The 24456-nt window shown below is 36.8% G+C and overlaps 1 protein-coding gene and 1 pseudogene across 1 annotated transcript in view; one reads left to right on the top strand and one right to left on the bottom strand.

Moving 5' to 3' along the window:
• The window catches only part of ECRG4 (ECRG4 augurin precursor), a 250916-nt gene that overhangs the window by 35368 nt on the left and 191092 nt on the right, over nt 1-24456 (bottom strand). The gene's annotated exons all lie outside the window — the stretch shown is intronic.
• On the top strand, nt 10313-10454 carry LOC122802973 (annotated as a pseudogene).

Below are 24456 nucleotides of genomic sequence, written 5' to 3'. Positions count from 1 at the left end.
CTTTTTTTATTCTTTTTTTATTCCTTCACTAATTGTGAATGGTCCATGCTTTGCAAAGAATAAGGAAATGGTGGTTCTCAGAGAAGATTGCAATCTCCTGTTAGTGAAGTCCTGCCATATTACCTGCTCTCAGTTTTCAGTAAGCTTTATCTGTGCAATAAAGTTCTCCTGCAGAATGTTGAGTATCCAGTGAGGATCCCTCATGTTCCAAGTCCATTATCTAAGAAGTAAAACACAAAATGATCCAGACATAATGGATTTAGACCCATGATAACGTACCTGGCATTAATTCTAAATTATAGCTACAACAGCCTGTGTAGGTGTATTAACTAATGAATTCACCATTGCTTATGCAAATCTGTATATGTGATGAGCGCCTAGCTGAATGTTGAGCTACAGAGTCCACAATATGTTCAATAACCAAAACAAGGTCTGCTGTTAGCCTGTATGCAATAAAAATGGCCTTAAAATTCCTGATAGCCCATGTGGAGGATGGTTATGTTGGAGGTGGGAGTAACAGAGTGGGATAGAATACAGCCCCTCAGAAATGAAAACGTATTTTACATGAGTGCAGGTTTTATCCTGATACCAATTACCTGTCTATACCATTGGGAAAAGATGAAGACACCAGCATAGCATATCTTATTTAAAAGATTACTTCTGAAAACTCTGGGTTAAAGTGTCACATAAATTAACTGCAAATCAGTTAGCCTATACCTTTTAAGTAGACTGGTGACCCATTCACATTTCACAAAGTACAGCCACACCTCCTGGGTGCTCATGTGCCCTGTGTGTGTGTATGCATTGTTATAAACTGACAATGTTACCATATCCTCCCTTGCTCTACCAGGCTACTCTGGATCACCGAAACAACTACCCTTTAAGAAATAAAACAGTAATTACCAACCAGTAATATAACAACATAGGCACATATCCATCAAAATACTTAGAAAATATATATATCGTCCATGCCCCACATTTATTTACTTATTTATTATTTATTTGCATTTGCTGCCCGGGAAAGTCCATCTGGGGATGCAGCCCCTTTTCAGTGGAAGCCTGGGGAGAAAAGCTCCAAAAAATACAAAGATGTTTAAAATATACAAAACGTTTTTAGAAAAAAATGCCATTAAAATTAAACATGGTATATGGTATGCAGACGTAAGTATACATGGTGTAAAGGAGGACATGATGTCAAGACATACTATGCAATTTAAGGGCAGAAAATGCAGGCTATATACAATTTAAAGACAGAAGTGTGGCTAACAATCTATAATGGATAAAATTATATTTGAGTTTAAAGCATAGATATTGAAATATATTCCATGATTTGTTTGTGATTTACACAAATCAGCATCTTTGCTATATAGTACACAAACAGTATTAGTCATATAGTTGAAAAGAAAAGAGTTAGAGTGACTGAGGTTGGAAAGATAGTGGAAGAAAAGCAAAGGGGGAGCTATATGGAGTTTAAGATGACCAAGAACTAAAAGTGGGTGAATGGATATTTGGGGAGAGAGATGGCGAGTGGATGTTGAGTAGAGAGATGGTGAGATACAAAAGTAAGAGAGAAAGTGAGTGGTAAAAGGGGAAAAAGCTGATGAGGGCTAAAGGAAGCAGATGGAGGTATGTAAAGGGTAAATATGAGCGGTTGTACATGGGCAGAGCCAGAGACTGAGTAAATGAGATTTTAGATGAAGTTTAAAAGGTTTGTGATGTTCTAGTTTTAGTGAGAGGAAAACAATTCCAAGGTTTGGTGGCTGCTGTATTTTTGGAATTAGTAAGAGAAAAAGCATCTTATCAGTAGATTGTAGGGTTCTACTGGGGTTGTAGATTTGGATAAGTTTTGAGTGAGAGAGAAAGACAGAGAGAGGCAGTTGCTAGGCTTGTAGAAGAGATCATATATGTTTAGTAGCTAGTTGGGAGTAATTCAGGTAATGGGGTATTTTAAGCCAATTCATTTTCTTCAGTGCTAAACAGTGGTGGGATCTGTATGGATGGTTCACTGCAGCCTTTGCTACTTTGTGATAGCATTGTTCAATTTTTGTTAGTTGGGTGAAATGTAAGTTACTGAACATTTGGGGCAGACTAGAGGACTGCTTGGAGAAGTAGTGTAGAGACTAAGTGTTTTCTGGTTTGGTCATGGAGGAATTGTTTAACTTTATGTAGAGAGACCATTTTCTGGTGTAGATGCCAAGCAGTTTGGTATGAGTAATGATTTTAATTTTGGCATTATTTGATGAGGTGATGTAGAGGGAGCATTTTTGTGCCGAGTTCTGTTTTTGGGTGAATAGGATAAGTTTACATTTTTTTGGTGGGGGGGGGGGGGGGGTTGAGAGAAAGTTGATATTCTGGTTTCCAGGTTTCAGTGGAATAGAATGATTTTTGAGTGAGTTTCTTTAAGATGACAATATTTTGGGCATTACATAAAAGGGTAGAGCCATTCATGTACTGAACTATGTTGGCTGATTTAAACACCTGTGAGAGATTATTAATAAATGTTGGAAAGTGTGAGCCCATAGGATGGAGCCTTGGGGGAATGTCTGTAGAAACTGGAAGAAAAGGAGATAATTCTCTATACCATTTTATGTCTTAAGATCTATTTGTAAGATAGCTGTGGAACCAGGTGATGGGGTGTTTAACAAAACCAAGTTCTGAGAGTCTGTGGAGAAGTATGCCATGGGAGACTGTATTGAAAGCTTTGGAAAGATCAAGAAAGAAGGCTGATACTAGATTGTCTTCATTTCTGTCAACATTAACAGTATTAGTGAAGTGAAGGAATATGGTTGTTGTTTTGTGATGGAGGATGGAAGCCATGTTGGCAGGGGGAAGTGAAGGTTGTATGGGGTGAGGTGTTGGGTCAGTTTGGACTGAATGCATTTTTCAAAGATTTTAGATAAAGGGGACAGGATGGTAACAGGGCAAATGTTTCCAAGTTCTGTAGTATTGGCTCCTTTCACACCTCTCAACCTCTTAGACCAAGACATCTAGAGAAAGCCATAAATAATGGGGGACAGTGACCTAAAATAAGAACAGTTTTTAAATATTGCTCAGATTTTGCATTTGCACAAATTTTCTGAATTGAAGTCTGAAACTAAAATGACTGTCATTGTTTTCTGACTTCAGTCCTTAATGATTTGCAAATTATTTCCTATGAAACCAGTTTTTTTGAGGAATAGACCAAACATTTGAGGCAAAAATTTGGGCATTCTGCAAAAATCTGGACAGTTGAGACGTATTTCTTCTTTGTGTAGAGGCAACAGCAATGGAACTCATGATTCAGATATAGATTAGTTTATGAGTATGGACACCAGGTGGGCAATATATTCGGCATCCATCTTTAGATATTCAACTAGAATATTGTCTGGTGCATGGGTAGTGAGTTTTAGCTTTGATAGAATTTTTTTTTTTTAAAGCAGAGTTGGTGACTGGTTGAATGAGAAGGGGTTTGAATTAGAGTTGTTGCTGTTGTTGGTCTGGCCAAAGGGAGGTACTTGCTGTTTGATTAGTAATATAACTGAGTTTTTAAAATAGTTTTTAAATAGAGTGGGAATGTTATTTGTTTTGTTGGGCACTATTGGTTCTGGTTGGTTTGAGGACTTGGTTTATGTAGACAAGAATGCTTTTGGGTTTTGGAGGTTTTAGGTCTGCAGGTTAGTAGAGTAGTTTCCTTTGTTTTTATTCAAGGCTTTGTTTGATTTCTGAATTTGTGAAATCATTGTAGATTGCTTTAGGTTTTGTTTGTGATCTAGGATTTACAGGCTTTACCTCTATGTTTCATTAGCAGGTTTGTAGATTTTGTCAGCCATGGGACTGGTGGAGATTGTATTCACTTTGTTTTGAGGGGGCTAGGTTGTTAAAGATATTAAGGAAGTTTTTTTTTGAAATATGGAGCAGCATCATCTAGGGGAAGTTCTTTTAGATTATGCCATTTACAGAGTTTTAAGTTATGGGTAAGTGTACCTTTTTGAAAGTCAGTGAGATTGCACACATTATTCAGGTGGTAAGGTTTGGGGTGGAGTAAAGGGCTCTGATGACGAAGGAAGGTAGTCACTTATTGTGTTTAATGAGACAACCATAAGAAGTTATGTTATTGGGGAAAGAAGTGACTGCCCAGTCAAACATGGAGCCTTTGTATGTATTTTTATATGGTGTGTATAGAAAGTGATTGGTTGACTAAAACCATAAACATTTATAGCATATATGGGCAAATAACTATAAATGAAAAACCAGTCTATGTTGAAATCACCTAATATTATCTTTTCTTGTGGGATAGTTAAAGAGGCCCATGATAGAAAATCTTCAGCGGTAATGATGTTATTTTTGGGGATCTGTGATATGGATGCCTGTAATAGATATATTTTTTGGGGGAGGTTAGTCTAAGCAGAGTTGAGTTGATTTCAGCATTAGTAAAGGTTGGAAGGGTAAGGGGAAGAGAGGGAGCCGGAAAGAATTTTTATATATAATGGCTACACCACCTGCTTTTTTATGTAATCAATCTGCTCTTTGTATATTACAGGCAGGTGGAAGTATTTTTTCAATTTTTATGTGTGGCTGTAGCCAAGTTTCTGTAAGTATGAGTATGTCTGGATAGTATTAAGCTATACGGGTGTGCAGATCAACTATTTTATTGAATATGATTTGGATGTTTAAGTGGAGGATCATTAATGATCTGGAGCTTGAGGCGGGTTTTGTTGGTGTTTAGATTGCTGGCAGAGACATACAGCGTAACTGTCCAGATCTTTGCAGAATGTCCAGGGTTTTGCTTGATTTTTTGCTCTGTGTTCCTAATAAAATATGTGGTTTTCTGCCATATCATTGAGGATGGAAGTCACTATCACTGAATAATAAGTTTCAAACTTCATATACTTCAGAAAATGCATGTTAATACAAAATGTTTTATTGTAACAACTTCCTAAGTTTATACAAATAATATATAAAATATATCTCTATGTGGATGTTGAAGGTGACTTGAAATTAAAAGAACCACCAGTTAGTCTGTTTTATTTGGTAAGGGAACTTAATTTTCTGGACTTTAGAAGGTGGGATGTTACTGACTATGTCCTGAGTTGGTGTGCATCCCTTTTAACACATGGTATTAAAAGCTAACAGTTAAAAAGTTGAGGCCAAGTATGTATTTACTGAAGTGATATACTTCAGAGAGTTAAGTAGATCTGCCTATTTTCATCAATGACTCTCTGTGGTTGATATACTATCCACTTACTTTAGGCTGATGACACAGTGTAACTGGAATTCAGGCTTGCAAAAGATAGTGGACTGAATGGACCATATGGGTCATAGTCTAAGGATAAAGAGATGATGCAGGTATAGAGTTTATGATATTAATACAAATTGCTGCTAGTTAACACATTATAGCACGGCTACATATTATGGTGAAGAGTTCAGAAGGGTGTGCTGTAGCAAAGCAGCCCTTTTGTTCCTCTGAAGCAGCTTTGGCTGTGATGTCATTAACAACAAAAGTCATCCGCCAGGGAGTAGCAGGTATAGGGATACTATATACACTCAAACAATGAGAAAAATTAATAAGGAGCAAATGAGTGGACTATAATTAGACAGGAGAGTAAAAAAAAAACTAAAAATGGAAAGGCTATTAAGAATCTAGATGCTAAGTTACAGTTTTGATCAATACTTAGCAAAATGCATTTTTTGTTCTCTAGTAAACATTACAGTTCTTCAGGCAAAACCTATATATCACGCCTCATACAGTTATTATTCATATGTCTTTCACTCGATGCAAAACATTTAAAAAAGAAAGAATGAGAATCTAATACAAACTGCAGAAAAAGCAAAACAATTATCTCTTTCCTAACCTTCTCCTGCCAATAATTACAATTCATACATTAACACTGATAAGCGTTCCTTCATGAAATAATGTTTAAGCAATGGCTGAAAACTTCACATAAAAAAACATAATTTATTTTATTTTTATTTTATTTTATTTTACATTTGTTGACCGGGCTAGTCTAGCTGGATACATGTCCTTTTTCAGCAGATGCCCGGGGAGAAAAGCTCCAATATAATGAGAAGACATGGTGCATTTACACACATAAGAGGTAGGATTAACATAGGATGAAAGACAAACAAAAAGGTTGTGCATGCTGATTATAGGACATTCACATAGTCTTAAACAAGGATAACATGGTAACATATTAAAGGTAAGAGATAAAGATTATAAACTCTGAAAAGGGGGGAGACTAAGGTGGTGAGAGGTCTACAGGTTAGTCTGGTTCTGAACAGGGGCATAGCCAGTGTGACTTAAGGTATTCTTTGAGATTATTTTTGAATTGATTAAGTGAGGTCATAACTCTTAGGTTGTTTGGAAGGGAGTTCCAAGGCTTTCCAATGGAGTTAGCGTAGAGAGCATCGCCACCCATATTCTTAGATTTAATGGTGAGTATTTGAACACTGTTTGACGATCGAAGGCAGTTTAGGTTGGTGTAGGGGGTCAGTATACTGCTCAGTGACGGAGTTCTATCCGGGTGCTTGATTATTTTAAAAGCTTCTGTGAGTTGGTTGAGTTTGAGAAGATTAGGCAATTCCAACCAGCCAATTTTCTTAGGTTAAGGCAGTGGTGGGTTCGATAAAAGCCCTCTCTGTTATAAATCTGGCAATGTGATTTATAGGCAACAGCATATTGAGTTCTCGCTTTTTGAGAAAAGAGAGTACTGGGGAGGCGTACAAGAGTGTGGAGAGGAGATGGGTGCGAGCAATGGTTAGTTTGGCAATAGGGGTTAGAAAGTTCTTTATTCTGTACATGGACTCGAGTTTCTTGTTTACAGTTTTAATGGTTTGGCTAATGTGTATGTCAAATTTGAGCTTGTGGTCAATAGTGACACCTAATAGTTTGGTGCTAGAGACAGGGTCTATGATGGTGCCATTGATGGATTCAACATGGAAGAAGATATTGTTTGGAATTGGAAGTTCTTTTCCTAGGGGGTGGTGGATACGAGGGAAAAATAGAAGCAGTTTGGTTTTGATGGATTGAGTATGAGTTTCAACTCGGAGAACCATTTTTCAACTATAGTAAAACAGTGTTGAGTAGTTGTTTGGAGTTTTGAGAGAGAGACGTCCAAACAGATCAGGGTGGAGTCATCTGCATATTGAATGCAGGTGGCGTTAGGGGATGACAGAGTGGAGATCATTTATGAAGATGGAAAAAAGAAGGGGACCAAGTATAGAACCCTGAGGAACACCAATGGTGTTTGGGAGCAGGTCAGATAGCCTGTTTTGCCACTGGACAGCTTGTTGCCTACCAGAGAGGTAAGCCTTGAACCAGTTTAGGGCTAGGTTGTCAAGATGTAGGCTTTCCAGGGTGGAGAGTAGAAGCTGGTGATTAACCATAACGAAGGCTTTAGATCAAGAAAGAAAGAGGGCGGAGGATATTAGTTTGTTATTACGGTTATTATTGATGGAGTCAATGAAGGAGAGTTGGGCAGTGGTTGTACTGTGGTGGGGGCGAAAGCCGTGCTGGGAGTTAGACAAGAGACTGTTACGGGTTAGGTAGTGTAGGAGTTGTTTGTGAACACATCTTTCCATAATTTTAGCTAGAGGAGACAATATTGCTATTGGTCTGTAGTTGGAAGTTTCAGTGGAGGTACCTCCTTTATGAAGAGGGATGATGTAAGAAACCTTCCAGATAGAGGGAATGGTGGTTTCAGTTATAGTCCTGTTGATCAGGATTGATATGGGATAGGCGATTGCGTCGGACGTGATTTGTAAGTATTCCGCTTGGAGGTGATCTGCTGCTAGGGTGGTAGGTTTAAGTTTTTTTAAGAGGGTACAAATATAGGAGGTAGATACTGGTTCTAAGTTAAAGGAGGGGGGAGCAGAGTTTATCTCGTGAGGGAGTGGAGGTAGTAGTTAGCTGACTAGCTAGGGACTGGATGGTCTCGGTAAAAAAAGAGTTAAAGGTGTTGGCTATGTCTTCTGGGTCTTTCCCATTGAGTTTCTCAGGGGTGGGGGTAGTAGATTTACCTGGATGGAGGAGGTTATTAAATCCTGTCTGGAACTTCTTTGGGTTATTCTGGTGTTTATTCTGGAGTTGGCAGAAGTACTGTTTTTGTCCTGGATAATGGCTGATTTAGTAGAGTTTCTAAGCTGTTGAAATTTGATGTGATCTAGGGGGGTTTTAGTAGCTCTCCATTTATCCCAGGCCTGGTCACGGAGTTTAATTTTGGTTTTAGTTTGTCTAGTTAGCCAAGGTGCTACCCGCTCTTGGGATCTAATTGTCGTTTTTTAGGCATGAGAGTCAAGTATGTTAAGGAACATGTCATTAAAGTAGGAAACCTGAAACGCCTGAGGGTGGAGTTTTAAGGATAGACCAGTTACAGGACTTAAGTTCTGCAAGGAATAGTTGTGGGTCAAATTTCTTTTTGTTTCTGACTAGTCTGTATAAGGGGGGGTTGGTAGTTGGGCATTTATGTTTAATAATATAGGTAATAAGGTGGTCACTGAGGTCGTTGGGGAGGGTCCCAGTGGTATAATTATATGGATCCTTATTGGTAAGAATCCAATCAATGGTGCTGTCTTTTTGCAGCATGAACTTTAACAAAACAAACAGGATGAGGATGCTAAGCTTTTTTATTTTATTTATTTATTTTATTTTACATTTGTTGACCGGGAATGTCCAACTTTTGTTTAAATATTTATTTGATAGTAGAAGGACAAGAGTTTCAGTAAGATATAAATGTACATTTGAAATGATGCAATGTTAAGGCAGAGTGAAAGCAGAGTACACCAACAGTGATGTTGTTTGCTAGCAGAGAATAAATTCAAACTAAATAATATCCTTGTACACTGCAAAAATCATCAATCAATTTCTCTAGTAGACATTCAGTAACAACGCTGCCTTTTAATACACAACAAAATAGACTGGAATATATTAATGAGGTAGGTATAATATCGCAATCAATTGTGTGGAGCACATGCTACTTCTAGACATGCAATAAGTGGCTATGCTTAAAGCTTGTGGAATCCAGTAAAATGCACAGTCAAGTTTAGAAAAAGGTAGCTAAAATACGATTTCTTCAGAGACGTAAGTTTGTTTGTTTGTGTAATGAGCAATAAACAACAAAACTGCTCACAGTTGAACCAGGCTGTATATGTTCCAACCACCACAAAAAGGCAGTATAAAACCTTGCAGATAAATAATATTCCTAGTATTAGAGGAGGTGATGTTGCTAATCATACTGAGGAGGTAGAAACAACCTGGATAGTTAAACTTCAAGCTCATGTACATCCAGGTCTAAATGATAGAATACCACTTAAACCTGCACTTAAGAACAGAAGATGTAAAGTATTGACCAAGTGATGTATTTTAGACACTTTTGATTCTTTGATTTTATGTTGTTTGCACACATTTCATACTTTGTTAATGCACTTATATCTTTATTTTTATATATTTTTATTTTTATTTATTTATATAGTGATTGCCCTAAACTGTAAGTTTATATTAGGGTGTTTAGGTTTCTGTATAGGCTATTTTATATTTTGTAATTATTTTATAAGTATGTTATGCCTTTAAGGTTTCTTATAGGTTTAACCTAAGTCTGATTGTTTAATTGTTTTATTGTTTTAATTGCTTACACTATATAACCCTGTTTCTTTTCTGCTGGTTTTGGGTTTGATAAAGCTTGTTAGCGAAAGCGCTCACCACTTTTGGATCCTAATAAAGAGCTTTTTATTCATTGCATTTGGACTCATTTTGGGGCTTTTTTCCATATTTTGGACTTTGGTATTTCATATTCTGGATGTTCTAACTGGTCTGAATAGACACAACTGAAATTTATTTATCTGCAAGGTTTTATACTGCCTTTTTGTGGTGGTTGGAACATATACAGCCTGGCTCAACTGTGAGCAGTTTTGTTGTTTATTGCTCATTATTCTGGCCCTGTCTCTGCTCACGGCTGCTTTACTGCTGTTGGTGTCTGTTTTATTATTGTTTGTTTGTTTGTGTCTTTCGGCTTTTCCCAGTTAGGGGTCGCGACAGCGGAACTCCAGTCCGCTAATGATTGGCAGTAGATTTTTATGTACCGGCTTGCCAGGCCTGACGCACAACCTTCAACGAAGGTACGCCCATTCACGCATGTCTCCACGCAGAAGACGTAAGTAGATGTGCTTATTTTCATTACCGTCTCTCTGTGGCTGCGCTGCTATCTACTTAGTTCAGGCTGCTGACACTGCTGGGTAATTGGAATTCAAACTTGAAAAGACTGTGGACTGAATGGACAAGTTGGGTCACAGTCAAGCATGCACACTAAGAATGGGACAAAGTGGATAGGGATCCTAAGCTATACTTACCTGGCAAGGAGAATATCACAATTAAGAAGATGGTTTCCCAAGGGTGAGGGTCTTCCATTGCACTTCATTTGGGTTTACCCTTATAATTTCCTCAAATGTTTGAAACTCAACTGCATATTTTGTGGTAGGACATACAAAAATTAAAACTATAAACATTAGTAACAATTCAAGGTCATTATCTCTTTGAAACAGCTCCCTCCATCAATGGTCATTGTTGTGAATAAGATATTTAGCCAGAATAGGACTATAAAGCTAGTCAACACCCAAGAGAAAAATAGCGCATACGGCCCCAGTATCTTAATGCATACTCTAGCAGGCTGTTATATAGTGACAGTTTGGAGGGACAGGTATATCTCATAGAGGCTACTGCTACTCTGGAACAGACTTCCCCTCCACGTAAAACAAAATTCATTCCTGTCCATATTCAAGAGTAACTTGGATCCGTGGATGGAAAAGAGAAAATGTACCCCGGGATTGCACTGTACCACTAATGGACAGAGACAGCTCCTAAATGCTTTATCCCATACATGGGTCAGCTTGAATTATCTATGGTGTGATCCCAGTTATTTTCATTAGGGGTAATAGATAATTATTGACAGTGGGATGGGTAAGTCCAATCGCTAACCAAATGGCATAGGTTAATTTGAGCAAAAAAAGGGAAATTGGCTAGGCTTAAAGTGGCCTGAAAGGGTAGCTAGCCTAGTACTTACTTATGAACCAATAAAGTCCATCTGTTGATCACAAGGAAAGGAAACACACACACATATGCCCAATTTCTATATCATCCCTGTTTCTGCACCCAAGACACCAAAAATTCTGTTAAGCAGTCAAAGCAGTGACTGTTGAGAAGATTATTAGAATTAAAAAACGATAGCTACAAATAATAATATTGCCTAGGTTGCATACATCAAAAAAAAGACCAATCACTGCAAATGACATCCTCTAAAGGAGACTGTTACTTGGGGCACCAAAAAAGAGTATAACTGCAACATTGTGTAAGACATTGTAAAACAACAGTGTAACTAGGTTAAATAAAATTCTAAATAAAATTCCATAATTAAGGGTGGTGGCGTGCTTGTAATACAGCATTGAAGTAGAACATCAAGCCTTAGCAGTGTGTTTTCCCCAGAATGTTACTGCAGTAGCTTCACAGCCATTGTCATTTTTTGAACACACCTTACAAATAGAACTAGTGAAACAAGCCATCAGTTCATTTTCTTGCAAAAAAAAAAAAAAAAGGTCACTACAATTATGAAACAGTACAAGAAGTGGTAATTACAGAGAATACTAGATCTGATGATAATTATGTCACTTATTATTCTGGACCTGCACTTACAGGAGGTCCAATGTTCTACAGACTCACTAGTAATAGTTGTATCGAGTAAGCTATTGTTTTTGACACCAGACTAAGATATACGAACTTCAAGTAATATTAGTTAGCTTATGATAAACTTATAGTTCAGGTTGAAGAGTAAACCAGTGGTTCCTAATCATAATAAAGCTGATTGAATGTGCCCAGCAGTCTAAACACTACCAAACAAATCAACACTGCACTGCAATAAATATTTGGTCATGATGGACACTTCCTAATCCCCACCCCACATAAGTTTTCAAATTATTTCAGTCTGATGCAGTAAAATGCCTGCTTCTATATTAAGAATTAAAAAGGGATAAGCTTTATCATATATAATAGCTCACAGCAACTGAGCAGTATCAAATTATACATGCATCACTGAGAAAAAAAAACATGAATTTAAAAGAGCCATTCCATTCCATTTCAATCATTCAATGTACCTTCATAGTTGAACTATGCTGAATCATGCTGAGTGCATAATGTCTTATTCAGTACAGAAAGGAATAGTCAGGTAAGGCAAGTCAACTCAAATCAATCAGCACACTAAAATCTAACGTAGCTTGTAGTGAGGCTGGTGGAACATATAACTGGTGAGGAGAACATATGTAACCATGCAGTTCTTTTAAGGCTGGAGTTTTATATGATTTCTTTGAAAACAGTGACTCAGTTGAGGCAGTAATAGGAGCAGGCTGGTTACAGCACTAACATTTTAGACTTGTCACGATATATATTAAGCTTGTGTTAATGAGCATGATGGCCTTTGCAAAAATACACTGATGTTAAAATGACAATTAGAAATAATTGTACCATCATTTAAACTGATGCAAAATATTGTAGGCTGCAAAATGACAGTTATTATTTGTTTAACCATAAACAGCTTTTCAATTATATAAATCCCTTCAGGCTGAAGTAAAGATAAGTCCTAGTTAAAAATGAAGTACAATAATTCAATGAAACCTCACTTTTTCACAAATGCAGCTTTACAGATCATTTCTTATACTGATAACTAGTTCCAACAGAAAATGACTTAGAATGTAGCTTTAAATGAAAGGCTCAAGCATGAACTGCATCATATAGACCTAAATGCTTCACATTAAGTACATCACCAATAATATGTTTGACGTACTTCAAAATTTCCCCTCATGCCTTCGGTCACACCATATATCCTGACATTACACTGGTTTTCCAAGTCATCATGTTTATAACTAAAGCACTACTTGTCTTTTAATAATTTAAGCAAACTGTTAAACCTTTTACTTCTCTTAATTTCCCATTCCCGTAGTCATTGTCCATGCAACAAAACATTAACTTCCCATTCTGACAGCATGGACTTCATTATCTTCTAGTCTGGTCTGTATTGTAGCTAAAAACACATAGAGGTCAACAAAAATTTCAGTGACTGAGTGTTGCAAAATAGATAGATAGATAGATAGATAGATAGATAGATAGATAGAGGAAATGTGTGAACTGACCAGAGAACTAGGCCATATGAGCCTTTGACTTTCTCAGTAGCATTTGTGACCCACCAAAAGGGTGCATTTCCACTTTTTGTTCTTTCTTTCACTTCTCTCCTTTTATTTTGGCTCTGTAGGCTATTACAAGGCAGGAAGAAGAATAACATGTAAGTGCTACACAGAAAGGAGGACATTTCTTCACTCTCAGTCTGGACCTGCAAGAGTTATTATATATATGGTCATCGTTCAACTTCACTCTGCAATTAGATATTTTAGACATCAGTATATTTAGAAATTAGAAAAATGTCTTGAAGTGGATTTTTATCTTTTAAAGTGCATTAAGTGTTTTCAGTGCAAAATGGTGGCTAGCAGAGCACTTGTACTGTTAGTTGGAAAATAAATGATTGGATATGACTGCATTTGAAGTAAGGTAGCCTTGGATATGCTGCTCTGTGCATGACTGAATAAATCCAGCTTCCAGATGCTGCATTAATTCAGTTTTACATATATCTACTTAACATCTGAAGGCCATATTAAATGTATCTTGTTGATGTAACTCTATTGTGTGATACCTGACTGTGAGACATTATAGACAAATACAAGTAAGCAGAACATTGTGTTTTAGTTTATGTGTTTGAAAAAAAATCACTTGGTGGACTGTTTAATAGGAATGCAGTGTGCAGCTAAATGGTTCAGACATGTTTTCTTTACTTTTTACTGAAAGTAACATAGTCATAATCATTTAATAAGTGCTGTTCTGTGATACCCGATCATGAAGTATAACCTCCAAATATAAGCAATCTATACATTCTACATTACTTCACTACCAAATGTCACTTAGTGGATTGTTTAATGCCAAAGCAAAGTGAAAAACATGACCTTAAATGACAAGTACTATTCTGTGGTGCCCATTTGTGAAAAGTATTTGATCAATGCATTATTTTTTTTCTTTCCAAGTTCAAGGTGAATTATTTTTGGTGGGTGGTCTATAAATAAGCAATTATATATAGGATGCTTTAACTTGCTAATGCAAACAACATTTGCAGAAATAAATTTTATCCATAAAATATTTAGAAGTTTGCTACTTTTCTCCAGTTTGAACATGATCTTTTTTAAATGAATATTACTGACTAATTGTCATAGCAACAAGACTGCTGCTTGTGCAGCCTGGAACCTCACTTCAGTAATAAACGTAAATAATTTGATAACCTATATGTCTAAGGAAAAGTTGAACAGATTTTGACTTCCAAATCAGCTTTGAACAAGAAACCCAAATATATATATATATATATATATATATATATATATATATATATATATATAGGTCTACTTCTAAAATTTGAAGTTTCAAAACTTTGAATTTCTTATGGTTGAGACCGTAAGATTGAAATGTTGAAACTTCAAAATGTAAATAAAAGAAAAAGAAATATAAAAAAATATTTTTTTACATTGCCCCCCTGCATCCCTATGCTCCCTGCTAATTAAATATACCAACTTTGAGATCACACTATAGCGTGGAAAATGGTAAATATACTGTTCTGCGCTGTACAGTGATCTCCAATTAAATAGTTTGAAGTTTCAAACCTTCAATCTTATAAACTTTGAAAGTTTAGAAGTAGAGCCATATGACGTGGAAGAAAGAGACTGACATTATTTGGTGTAATGCTTTGATATTAACAAGGCTTTACAAAATCAAGGATAGAGACAAACAGAAAAAAAATTTTAAGCAAAGAATACTTTCTACTGCTTGCTGCAGTCTTTAGACTATAATCTATTTTCAGTTTGTATCACTAACTCAGACTTGAACTCATCTGATGACTAAAGGGTTTAGCTGTTTTGTGATAGGACTGAATATAGAGAACAAAAGGGAGCAAAAAAACTCCATCAATAAAAGGTGAATGTGTCAGAATGTAGAAAACCATGAATACAATTGCATATAAACATCAGTCAGTCAGTCAGTCAGTCAATCAGCTCCAGAGTTATGGACCTCCATTACAAATTATAGAGACTCATCAAGGTATGGTGTACTGAAAATGTAATTTTGGGCACTATTTATAAACATTGTTTGATGTGGAGTAGGCTAGTGCACATTGTGCTTGTATACCAAAGTCTTTTGTAATTCATGAAGAATTGTACACAATGGAGAAAGACCTTGTGCATAGTCTTGTCCTATTGAATATACACAGTATGCCATCTTGACACCACACATATAAATTATCCCTCCCCAACATCACACACAATTCGCAAACAGTACACCACCTGCACATGTGCTAGTCCCATTGGAATAGCTTATGAGAATTCAGCTGCAAAAACAGATGGTGTTGCATGGTAGGAAAAACCCTTTTGGAAATGGAGTTCTCTGTGGTGCAGGAACACCTGCTGTCACAACCATACTTTGCCTGCCTTTGCACAGTGATGCTGTTGATCTTCTGCCAATGAGAACCTGCACCACATCCCCTCATCATCATATTATAATAATGACTATAGCTCCATTGCCATGCCAATAAAAAAATATATGAATTCATCATTCCTAGGCATGCTGGCAAAGAACAGCACAGTTGGGAAGAGCGGTTTAGTCAGATATACAATGCCTTACTAAATAACTACGTATAGCCACTGAATAATTTATTTACTTATCTGTTTATTTATATTTATTTATTGCTTTTGTTTATCAGGAATATCTGACTGGGCACAAATCTCATTTGCAGCAGAGGCCCATGGAGAAAGGCTCCATTACAAAACTGTATGAACATAACAAAAAGTCACAATAAAATTTGTTCTCATAAAGAAAGAAAGAAAATCCATCCATTCATCCATCCTCAACCCCTTTCTCCATTTTGCACGAGAACAATATACTAGTGTCAACAATTTTCCATGGTGAATCAAGGTTATATTTCAAATTTTATAAGGTGTAAATGCAGGAATAGGATACTGTCAGAGAAATTATGAAAGTATTATCTACTAATAGCACAGGTAGGTTTTTTGAACTCTGCCATTTTGTACAGTGATCCATGTCTATGAATTGTGGTACCAGTGAAGTGTACATAGTGCACAAAATGCATATACGAGTCATTTCAGTGTTGAAAGTTTGAGAAAATCAGAGTCTTTGTTAAAATCCATTGTTGTACTCTTTGACTAAGATAGATTGGCAATAAAAAAGAGAAGAGAAGCACTGATTCTTTATTAGACTATTCAAGACACAAAAAATACACATACATAGTAGTGAGAATAATAACCTATCTGTTCTAGAGATATAAATAATTTTTTTTTTTTGCATGGGGATTCTGGTTAACATTCAAGCATTCAGAGAGAAGTTGAGCACAATTTTGTTACATTCTTCCAACACAATGACAGCGCATGCACATGGATTTCTATAAGGTGACTTTAAGCTATCACATGTGGATAGAAACGTCTGCCTGGATTACTCTGACACAGGAAAGAAAAAAACATAAGTTGTAGTCTGTGCAAGGAGGACTTCCAAGTTGGCTGCAGACTGATTAACAGCTTAATTTATCTCTCCCAGTGTGAAAACAGAAAATGAAAAACTCCAGTCAGAGATGTTATCAACTTGAGTAAAATTCAGTTACTGGCTAGTAAGTACACTGCCTTTAAATGCATGCAAAGAAGAAACTAAGAGAGCCTGAGTAAAAATCAACTAGAAAAGGTTAAGGGAAAACACAGACTGGGAAGAATCCTGCAGCTGTTCAGCAAAAAGCAGTTCAAGCTCCAGCTTTGGTGCAAGACATGGCCTTCAGTAATCTACAGGAAAAAAATAAGTCAAATGTCAAAGAGCTGATTAAAGTAAATGAAACACTGTGAAGCAATCTATCAACTCAAAAGGCTGGGAAAAAATGAAGAAGCTTCAAACAGATATTCAGATGAGCTAATAAAACTGCAAAAAATCACAGGTTGAAATAAAGAATAGGCTGGTTGAGTATGAGATGGTTCAAGAAGAGATGTTTCAAAAAATGGTAGAATTACAGGACAGAGCACATAAGGAAAATCTGAGATTTTCTGCTGTACTAGGGAAACTAGAAAGAACAGACCTATTAATTTTATGAAAGTACAAATAAGTAACTGAGTCTCGTAGAGGAGACATGCAGAGACAACCAAATGAATCTAACAGTTCGTTTGCCAAAGTGAATCTAAGTGGAGGAAGAGGTAATGAAGAAAATGCTATCAGAAATAGCTCTACAGCCATTCCCAATAGCACCGTCTCTGTCAAACCCCCGAGTACCAACAGGAGCACAGAGTCATTCACCTAAAGCTGTTCTACCGGCACATGAAACAATGCTAATGGATGCAGCAGGGGTGTCTACTTCTTTTTTATTGAAAGAACCGCTGCGGATACGAGGCTGGTCAAGGAATCGTTTCCAGAATCCCAGGATTCGATGGATTCAGAGTGAGGAAGACACAACAAGGAGTGTATAAAGAACCAAACAGGTTTAGTATACAACATATCATCTATCACGTTAACCGAGACTCAGATTTCAGTGTTAAATAGAGGGTTGACTTTCGTACCTGCACAGACAGCAGTGTTAACTGACGTTTTAAAAGATCTACATATGTTTTGCAGGACTTTGACTCTGGAAACGATGTTTAAGAAGGATAATTACAATGACTGTGTTTTTAGAAAACCTAGTCTATTTGTGCACCCACCCAATTCTACCATTGACCTCTTTATAGATGTTTTTGATAGACAACTCAGGCAGAAGATTTTGGATACGCACAATGACCGCTTTTTTAACTTAACTTCTGATAAGAGGCGAGCTTTAGCAGATTTGAAAGGCTTAAGTAGTGTTGAAATAAAACCATAGTTGTGCTAGATAAATGTGTTTATATTTCTTTGATGATGGAATTATTAGCCAATGCCGACACCTATGTTACTATACCATCATATACTCTAAAGGGTATCATTGAAAAAGTAGAGTTTTTAGTATTTGATCTCTTGATCACAGGCTTGATAACAGAACCATTATTTGAATATTTTAAAGTCGACAATCCTACCGTCCCAATAGTATATGGCCTCCCGAATATACATAAAGATCTCTATAGACCACCAATGAGACCCATAGTGTCTAGTAGGGGTTGGCTGATGGAACCCTTGTCCATTTTTGTTGAGAAAAATCTTTGTACTGTTTTGAATGAATGTAAAACTGTCTTGAAGGATACCAAAGATTTTCTCTCTCAGTTAACTAGCCAGCTTGGTAATATTACAGGAACTTGCTTTTTTGTTACAATGGATATAGTTTCACTGTTTACTGTGATACCCAATGACTGGGGTATAGAGAATGTCAGGTCTCTGCTACATGCACATAATATATCTAATGACAAAATTAGACTTTTGTGTAGCTTATTTAATTTTATTTTAGAGAATAATGTGTTCATTTTCAATGAAGTGCACTATTTGCAAAAGGTTGGGGTAGCTATAGGCACAGCATGTGCCAATAGCTATGCCAACCTTACTTTGGTTGGATGGGAGACACAACCTATTCTTTCGAGTGACAGACATGGTTCCTCAGTTGGCTGGTATGTACGGTTTATGGATGATATTCTTTTACTTTGGAAAGGGACAGAACAATTGTTAATGGAATTTTTTCAATATATCAATGGTACAAATGATTTCTTAAGGTTCACTTATAAATACTCATCCACAAAGATAGATTTTTTAGATGTACAGTTGAACAGAGACATACTAGATTCAGTCACTACTAGTGTGTACAGGAAGAGTGTTAGAAAGAACAGTATCCTGCACAACAACAGTATGCATCTGAATCACACTAAACAGAACATCCTTAAAGGACAGGTTTTTCGTATGATGCATCTCCATAATAATGAAGTTGACTTGAATATTGCTCTAGCTTCTCTGAAAGATTAATTTTTAAGCAGGGGCTATAACAATGATATCATAGATATGCAGATTTCAGAAGCTTGGAAGGAGAGGTTGGGTAGATGCAGACCATTTTATGGCACGAACTCTAGCACAGTATCTATGCAGACGCCTAATGACATAGATGAATGTGAGTCTGTGAACAACACTGACAGAACTAAACTGAGAATGCCTCTGACTTTTGCTAGTAACACCAATATGGTATGTGATGTTATTAGTACAAATTGGGACATCTTACTAAAAATACGAGAGTTGCGTTGGGTTATTAATAATAAACCAGATTTTATGTTTAGGAACAATAAATCTTTAAAGAAACAACTGTGCTATAGACCCCAGAATTCTACTACCCATATGCAATCAGAAAGAGTTGGCACTTTTGCTTGTAGAAGGTGTAAAGCTTGTGCTTATATTTATTCAGGAGGTAATTTTACACACCCACACCTTGGTTTTGATATCATTACTGATTTTTATGCTGATTGTCACACTAAGAATTTGGTTTACCTTGGTTTTTGTACAACATGCCATCCGTTTTATATTGGCAAAACAAATAGACTTTTGAAAGATAGAATATTGGAACACCTTCGAGATATCAGGAACTCAAAAGAGTCTAATGTAGATGTGTCCAACCTGCGGCCCGCAGGCCGCATGCGGCTCTCAGAGCTCTTCTATGTGGCCCTCAAACTCTAACTGCAACATCGATGTACGCATGCACCAAAACACTTTTTTTGTTTTGTGTTTTTCGCTCCCGTGACATGTAATGCTAATGTCGGTGTGCGCATGCGCCAAAGCACCCTTCTAGTTTTGTTTTTGAGCCAAAAAAGCATTAGTGTGTTTACGCCATTATTTTGCGCCAATCAGTGTGTGTGTGTATGTGTGTGTGTTCTCGCTGAAGAGGGACTAGTGTATGGATTTGCCGCTGTTGCCTTTGAAAGGGACAGCAATTACCTGTGTTAATAGGTAAGTATGGAGTGAGTGAGTGCATGCATGAAAGCAGAATTGTGTGCGTGAAAGTAGAAGAAGAGTGTGTGTGTGTATGTGTGTATATGACTGAGAGAGACGCATGCACAAAGAGGCTAACAATGATCAGTCTACCTACTGAACACAAACAAGTTAGCTCACAAATATATCATACATTAAGAGTACACTTTCATTAAATTGCGGCTTTCCTGACAGGGAGATTGTTGTATTGAACATGAACTCATAGCTCTTAACTGTATGGATTTTCAAAAAAAAGTCTGGATTTTTGCCTCATCTTCCAATTTGTGTCTTTTGCTTAGGAAATAAAAGTAGTAATCCAAGGTAATGCAGTTCCAGGGAGTAAGAATGAGACAGCAGCCTGGGGTTAATGGGTCAGTAGTGGACTGACTATGTGGGACTGTAGCATATAAAGTTGTATTGTTTTTTCAGACAAACAAAAAAGCACCTAGTACTGTTTTTTCATTGGTGGGTTCTAAGCAGTGGTTGATTGGAAAACAGTAAGCATAGCTTTGGCGGATCATCAATACTGGCAAATCAGGTGGGCACAATGTCAATTTTTAAATGTTGGGGATTTTAGTGTGTATGAGTGTGCTTATGTGTTGGGAGTGCTGCAACAGTAGATGATTATTAAAGACAGAGACTTACGGACTGTGGAGAATATGTTTCTTTGTTTCAAAACCTGATACTTGGGTACGCATGCCAGAAGTAGATTTTTTAAGACATAGCTTCTTGCCATTTACAGTGGATGGATATTTACATTTAATGGACAATGTATTAGCGTGGGCCTGTGGAGTTCTGAAGGATGCCAAGTCTACCACTGCCAATGTCTTGTAAAGTGACCTGGAAATGGATATTGGGATGTTACTGAAAAAATATAGTACGTGGGCTTAGAAATATAGTTTAATTAAACAAAGTGTACTTTCAATTTACAGGCCATAATTTAATTTATTTCAGGTAGTCCAGATACTGGTAGATTGTATACCATTAGACTTAATTAGGGAGAGCTGTCATTCTGGGGAAACAAGCAGCCCTAGTTTCAGTGAAACCTCTGTGGTTGCTTGCAGGTAGGAAGTTGCAGGATGTTGATGCAATGTGTTTTATTTATTATTTTAATGCATTTGTCATTTCAAAGCATGGTTTTCTTTGATGCAAAAGAAGGCAGGACTGAATGAGCCATATAATGTTTAACTGACAATGATGGGATAGAAAGATTATAAGTAATGTATAATGTTTGCAGCTACAGTTGTTTCAATGGTGTCTGTGATGCATAACTATTCTTGGGCCTGTGTCCCACTTTTATTTTTCGCTTTGTCCAGATTTCTTGCTCTAAGGTTGAGAGGTATGGTTCCATACTAAATCAGAAGTTGTATTTACCTTGGAAGACTTTTCGGCATAATTATGAAAAACAGAGCCTTTTTAATATCTCTGCTTATTTCCAATATAAACTGCCATGTAACCTTGCAAATAACCTTCTTATTAAGCTACTTTGCCGCGGTGGTGGTGCTGCGGTAACGTTGTCGCTTCACAGTAAGACGCTGTCCGGTTCAATTCTCAGCTAGAGCGTCTTCTATGTGGAGACATGCGTGAATAAACGTACCGTTGAAGGTTGTGCGTCAGGGCTGGTAACTCGGCACGTAAAAATCAACTACCAATCATTAGCGGACCGGAGTTCCACTGTGGCAACCCCTAACCGGGAAAAGCCGAAAGACACAAACAAATTAAGCTACTTTACTTATTTTGGAATTGACAGGTATGATTCATCTGTTCGGACATAAGCATAGAGTGCTAATGTGACTTTGATTTCTTGCAGCAGTCTGTGGTTTACATAATCACAATAACTTTTCTGTGTTTCTGGGTGTGTAATCAATTTAACAGTTTTAAAGATGTTTTCCAAAAATAAATAAATATATAATAAATAAATAATCCTCTCTACACTTTGAGCTATTGACAAAGTCTGGGAATTTGTTTTTTTCAAAAGCGAAGGTCAGCATTACAGCTCAGTAAACTGTCAATCTGTGAGTAACTTCTGCACAAATTAAAATGTCTGAATGTCAAATGGCTTTAGATTGGAGGGAAGTTTATTTTTATTTATTTTATTTTATATTTGTTTACCGGGAAAGTCTGACTGGACACAGGTCCATTTTCAGCAGAGGCCCGGGGAGAAAAGCTCCAAAAATAACACAAAACAATATAATGCAATACATGAGAGAGAGAGGCAGCAAATTATGGATGTAGTACTCATACAATATGGCAGAGATTACATCTCGCAACAGTGAGAATCATTGAGGTACAGAATAAACTTAAAAACATTTTTTTTACAGTTATAATTACAGCAAGGCAAATATCAATGAGTAAAGTTTTTAGGAGAAAGCTGTTTGTACATAGCTGAAGCTCTGAAACAATCATTTGGTATGGATTAACCTGGGGATTGACACAAGTTATATGTTTACATCAGTATGTAGCAATATAGTTTATGGTTTTCTTATTGATTTACTTTTTGCCGAGCAGTTGTTTGTTGATTTATTGATGGTCCTTTTGGTGGTGGGAAATTACATGGATGAAACATCTCTATTATGATTTTTTTTTCAGATATTTTGACTTCCAGACAATTTCATTCAGTGAGTGGGTGTCATGTGGTTACTGAGGTTGCCTATTTTACAAGTAGGGGCTTTGTGTGTGTGTGTGTGTGTGTGTGTGTGTGTGTGTGTGTGTGTGTGTGTGTGTGTGTGTGTGTGTGTGTGTGTAAGAGAGAGAGATTTAATATGTATACTGAATATAATTTTGCAAATGGAATTCTTAGTTAAACATGCCCCTCTTCTTGGGCAACTAGACTTGAGTAACCAATATTAGATCTTAGCCATCCAGCTGGGAAAGGTTAGTATGTGGATTTTCCATCTGGTTTGATGAAGGCTATGCTACTTACCCAAGGACTACATTTATGGCTATCCATCCAGCCATTGTGTTGCTGAACTACATTGTTTGATAATGAGAGGAGCTTTTACAGAAGTTGAAGGTTTTGTGTCAAGAACCTGTCCATAAAAAGTGGCTTGTTTATGTTGCAGTGAAGGCTGTGGTCTTTGTAGTGAGCATTTTAAGTACAACCAGTATTTCTGAGGTAGAGGAAGTCTCTTAAGGCAGGATCTTTCTTAGCCTGGAAAGCAAGCCAATGATGACATTTATAGGGGCCAGTGAGAGACAGAGGAAAGCAAGAAGCTTTTTAGTCTGTTTGGATAACTAAGTGAACTTAGTCCTTTGACCTTTTTTGTCAGAAATGGTTGTAGTCTTTCTTTTGGCAGGGTGTTTTGCTGAGGCACATGCCAAAAGGGGCACTGCACTCAATAATGGCTCTTGTAAAGGAAGAATACAGGGATGTTATGACCTCCTTGTCCCTGGATGAGATACCCTTACTAATGAAGTGGGCCATGTAAAAAGCTTTTCTTACAACGGAGACAATGTGGTGGTCAAAAGTCAGGTTTCTATCAACCTTGGTGCCCAAGTACCATACGACTTATTGCGTGCTTACAACATTGTTATTAATGTGATAATTTGTGGGGACATCACTCTCCTCAAAGGGGATGATGATGCATTTTTTGGCATTTAGCTTGAGGCCATATTTCTGGCACCAGTTATTTGTTTGGGTGAGACCCTCTTGTAGCTTATTCAGAATTGCTTTATTAAGTCAGTAATGTGAATTCTTTACTTTATTGCAAATTTGTTGGGTTATTTTTGTGGATTATAGTATTGTAGGACTGCTGATGTTGACATTTTACATAGTTGGACTGCTGGAATGGTTTTCCCAGTGAGAAATGCTAGTTTTGTAGTGAATATCTGTTTATTTGTAACAAAAAAAAAAAAAAAATATATATATATATATATATATATATATACATATTTATATATATATATATATATATATATATATAGAGAGAGAGAGATATAGATATATATAGCTATATTAACTAAGATGTTAGAGTTAACTGTTAGATTAGAGAATTAGAATTAGAATGAGAATTAGAATTTTAAGGCAAATATTAGGCAATTATTACATTTATTCATTGTTCAAATGCACCTACAGTACAGCCAGGAGGTCGACTGTGGTCTTCCGGAGCAACAAAAGAGTTAACTATATGATATATTTGATATGTGGCCCCAAGACCATTTCTGTTCACTCAATGCGGCCCCAGCAAGCCAAAAGGTTGGATACTCCTGGTCTAATGCCTTAGCCATGCATGTGATGAAGGAAGGCGATGAGCATAAGTTTAAGTTTTTAGCTGTAAAACTTTTACATGCCAATGTCAGAGGAGGAGACCTTAAGAACAGAACAGAATCTGCAGAGCAGAAATGGATTTTAAAATTACAATCAGACAAGTACCCTGGTTTGAATAATAGAGTGTCACTGAAACTATTCTTAAGAGCTAGATCTCTGAAGCATTAATGAATTTTAACTAATCTAGTGTAGA

Source organism: Protopterus annectens, chromosome 5.part0 (genome assembly GCF_019279795.1).
Source record: "Protopterus annectens isolate FY-2018-M chromosome 5.part0, PAN1.0, whole genome shotgun sequence".
Lineage (NCBI taxonomy): Eukaryota > Metazoa > Chordata > Ceratodontiformes > Protopteridae > Protopterus > Protopterus annectens.
This window is presented reverse-complemented; position numbering and strand designations above follow the sequence as displayed.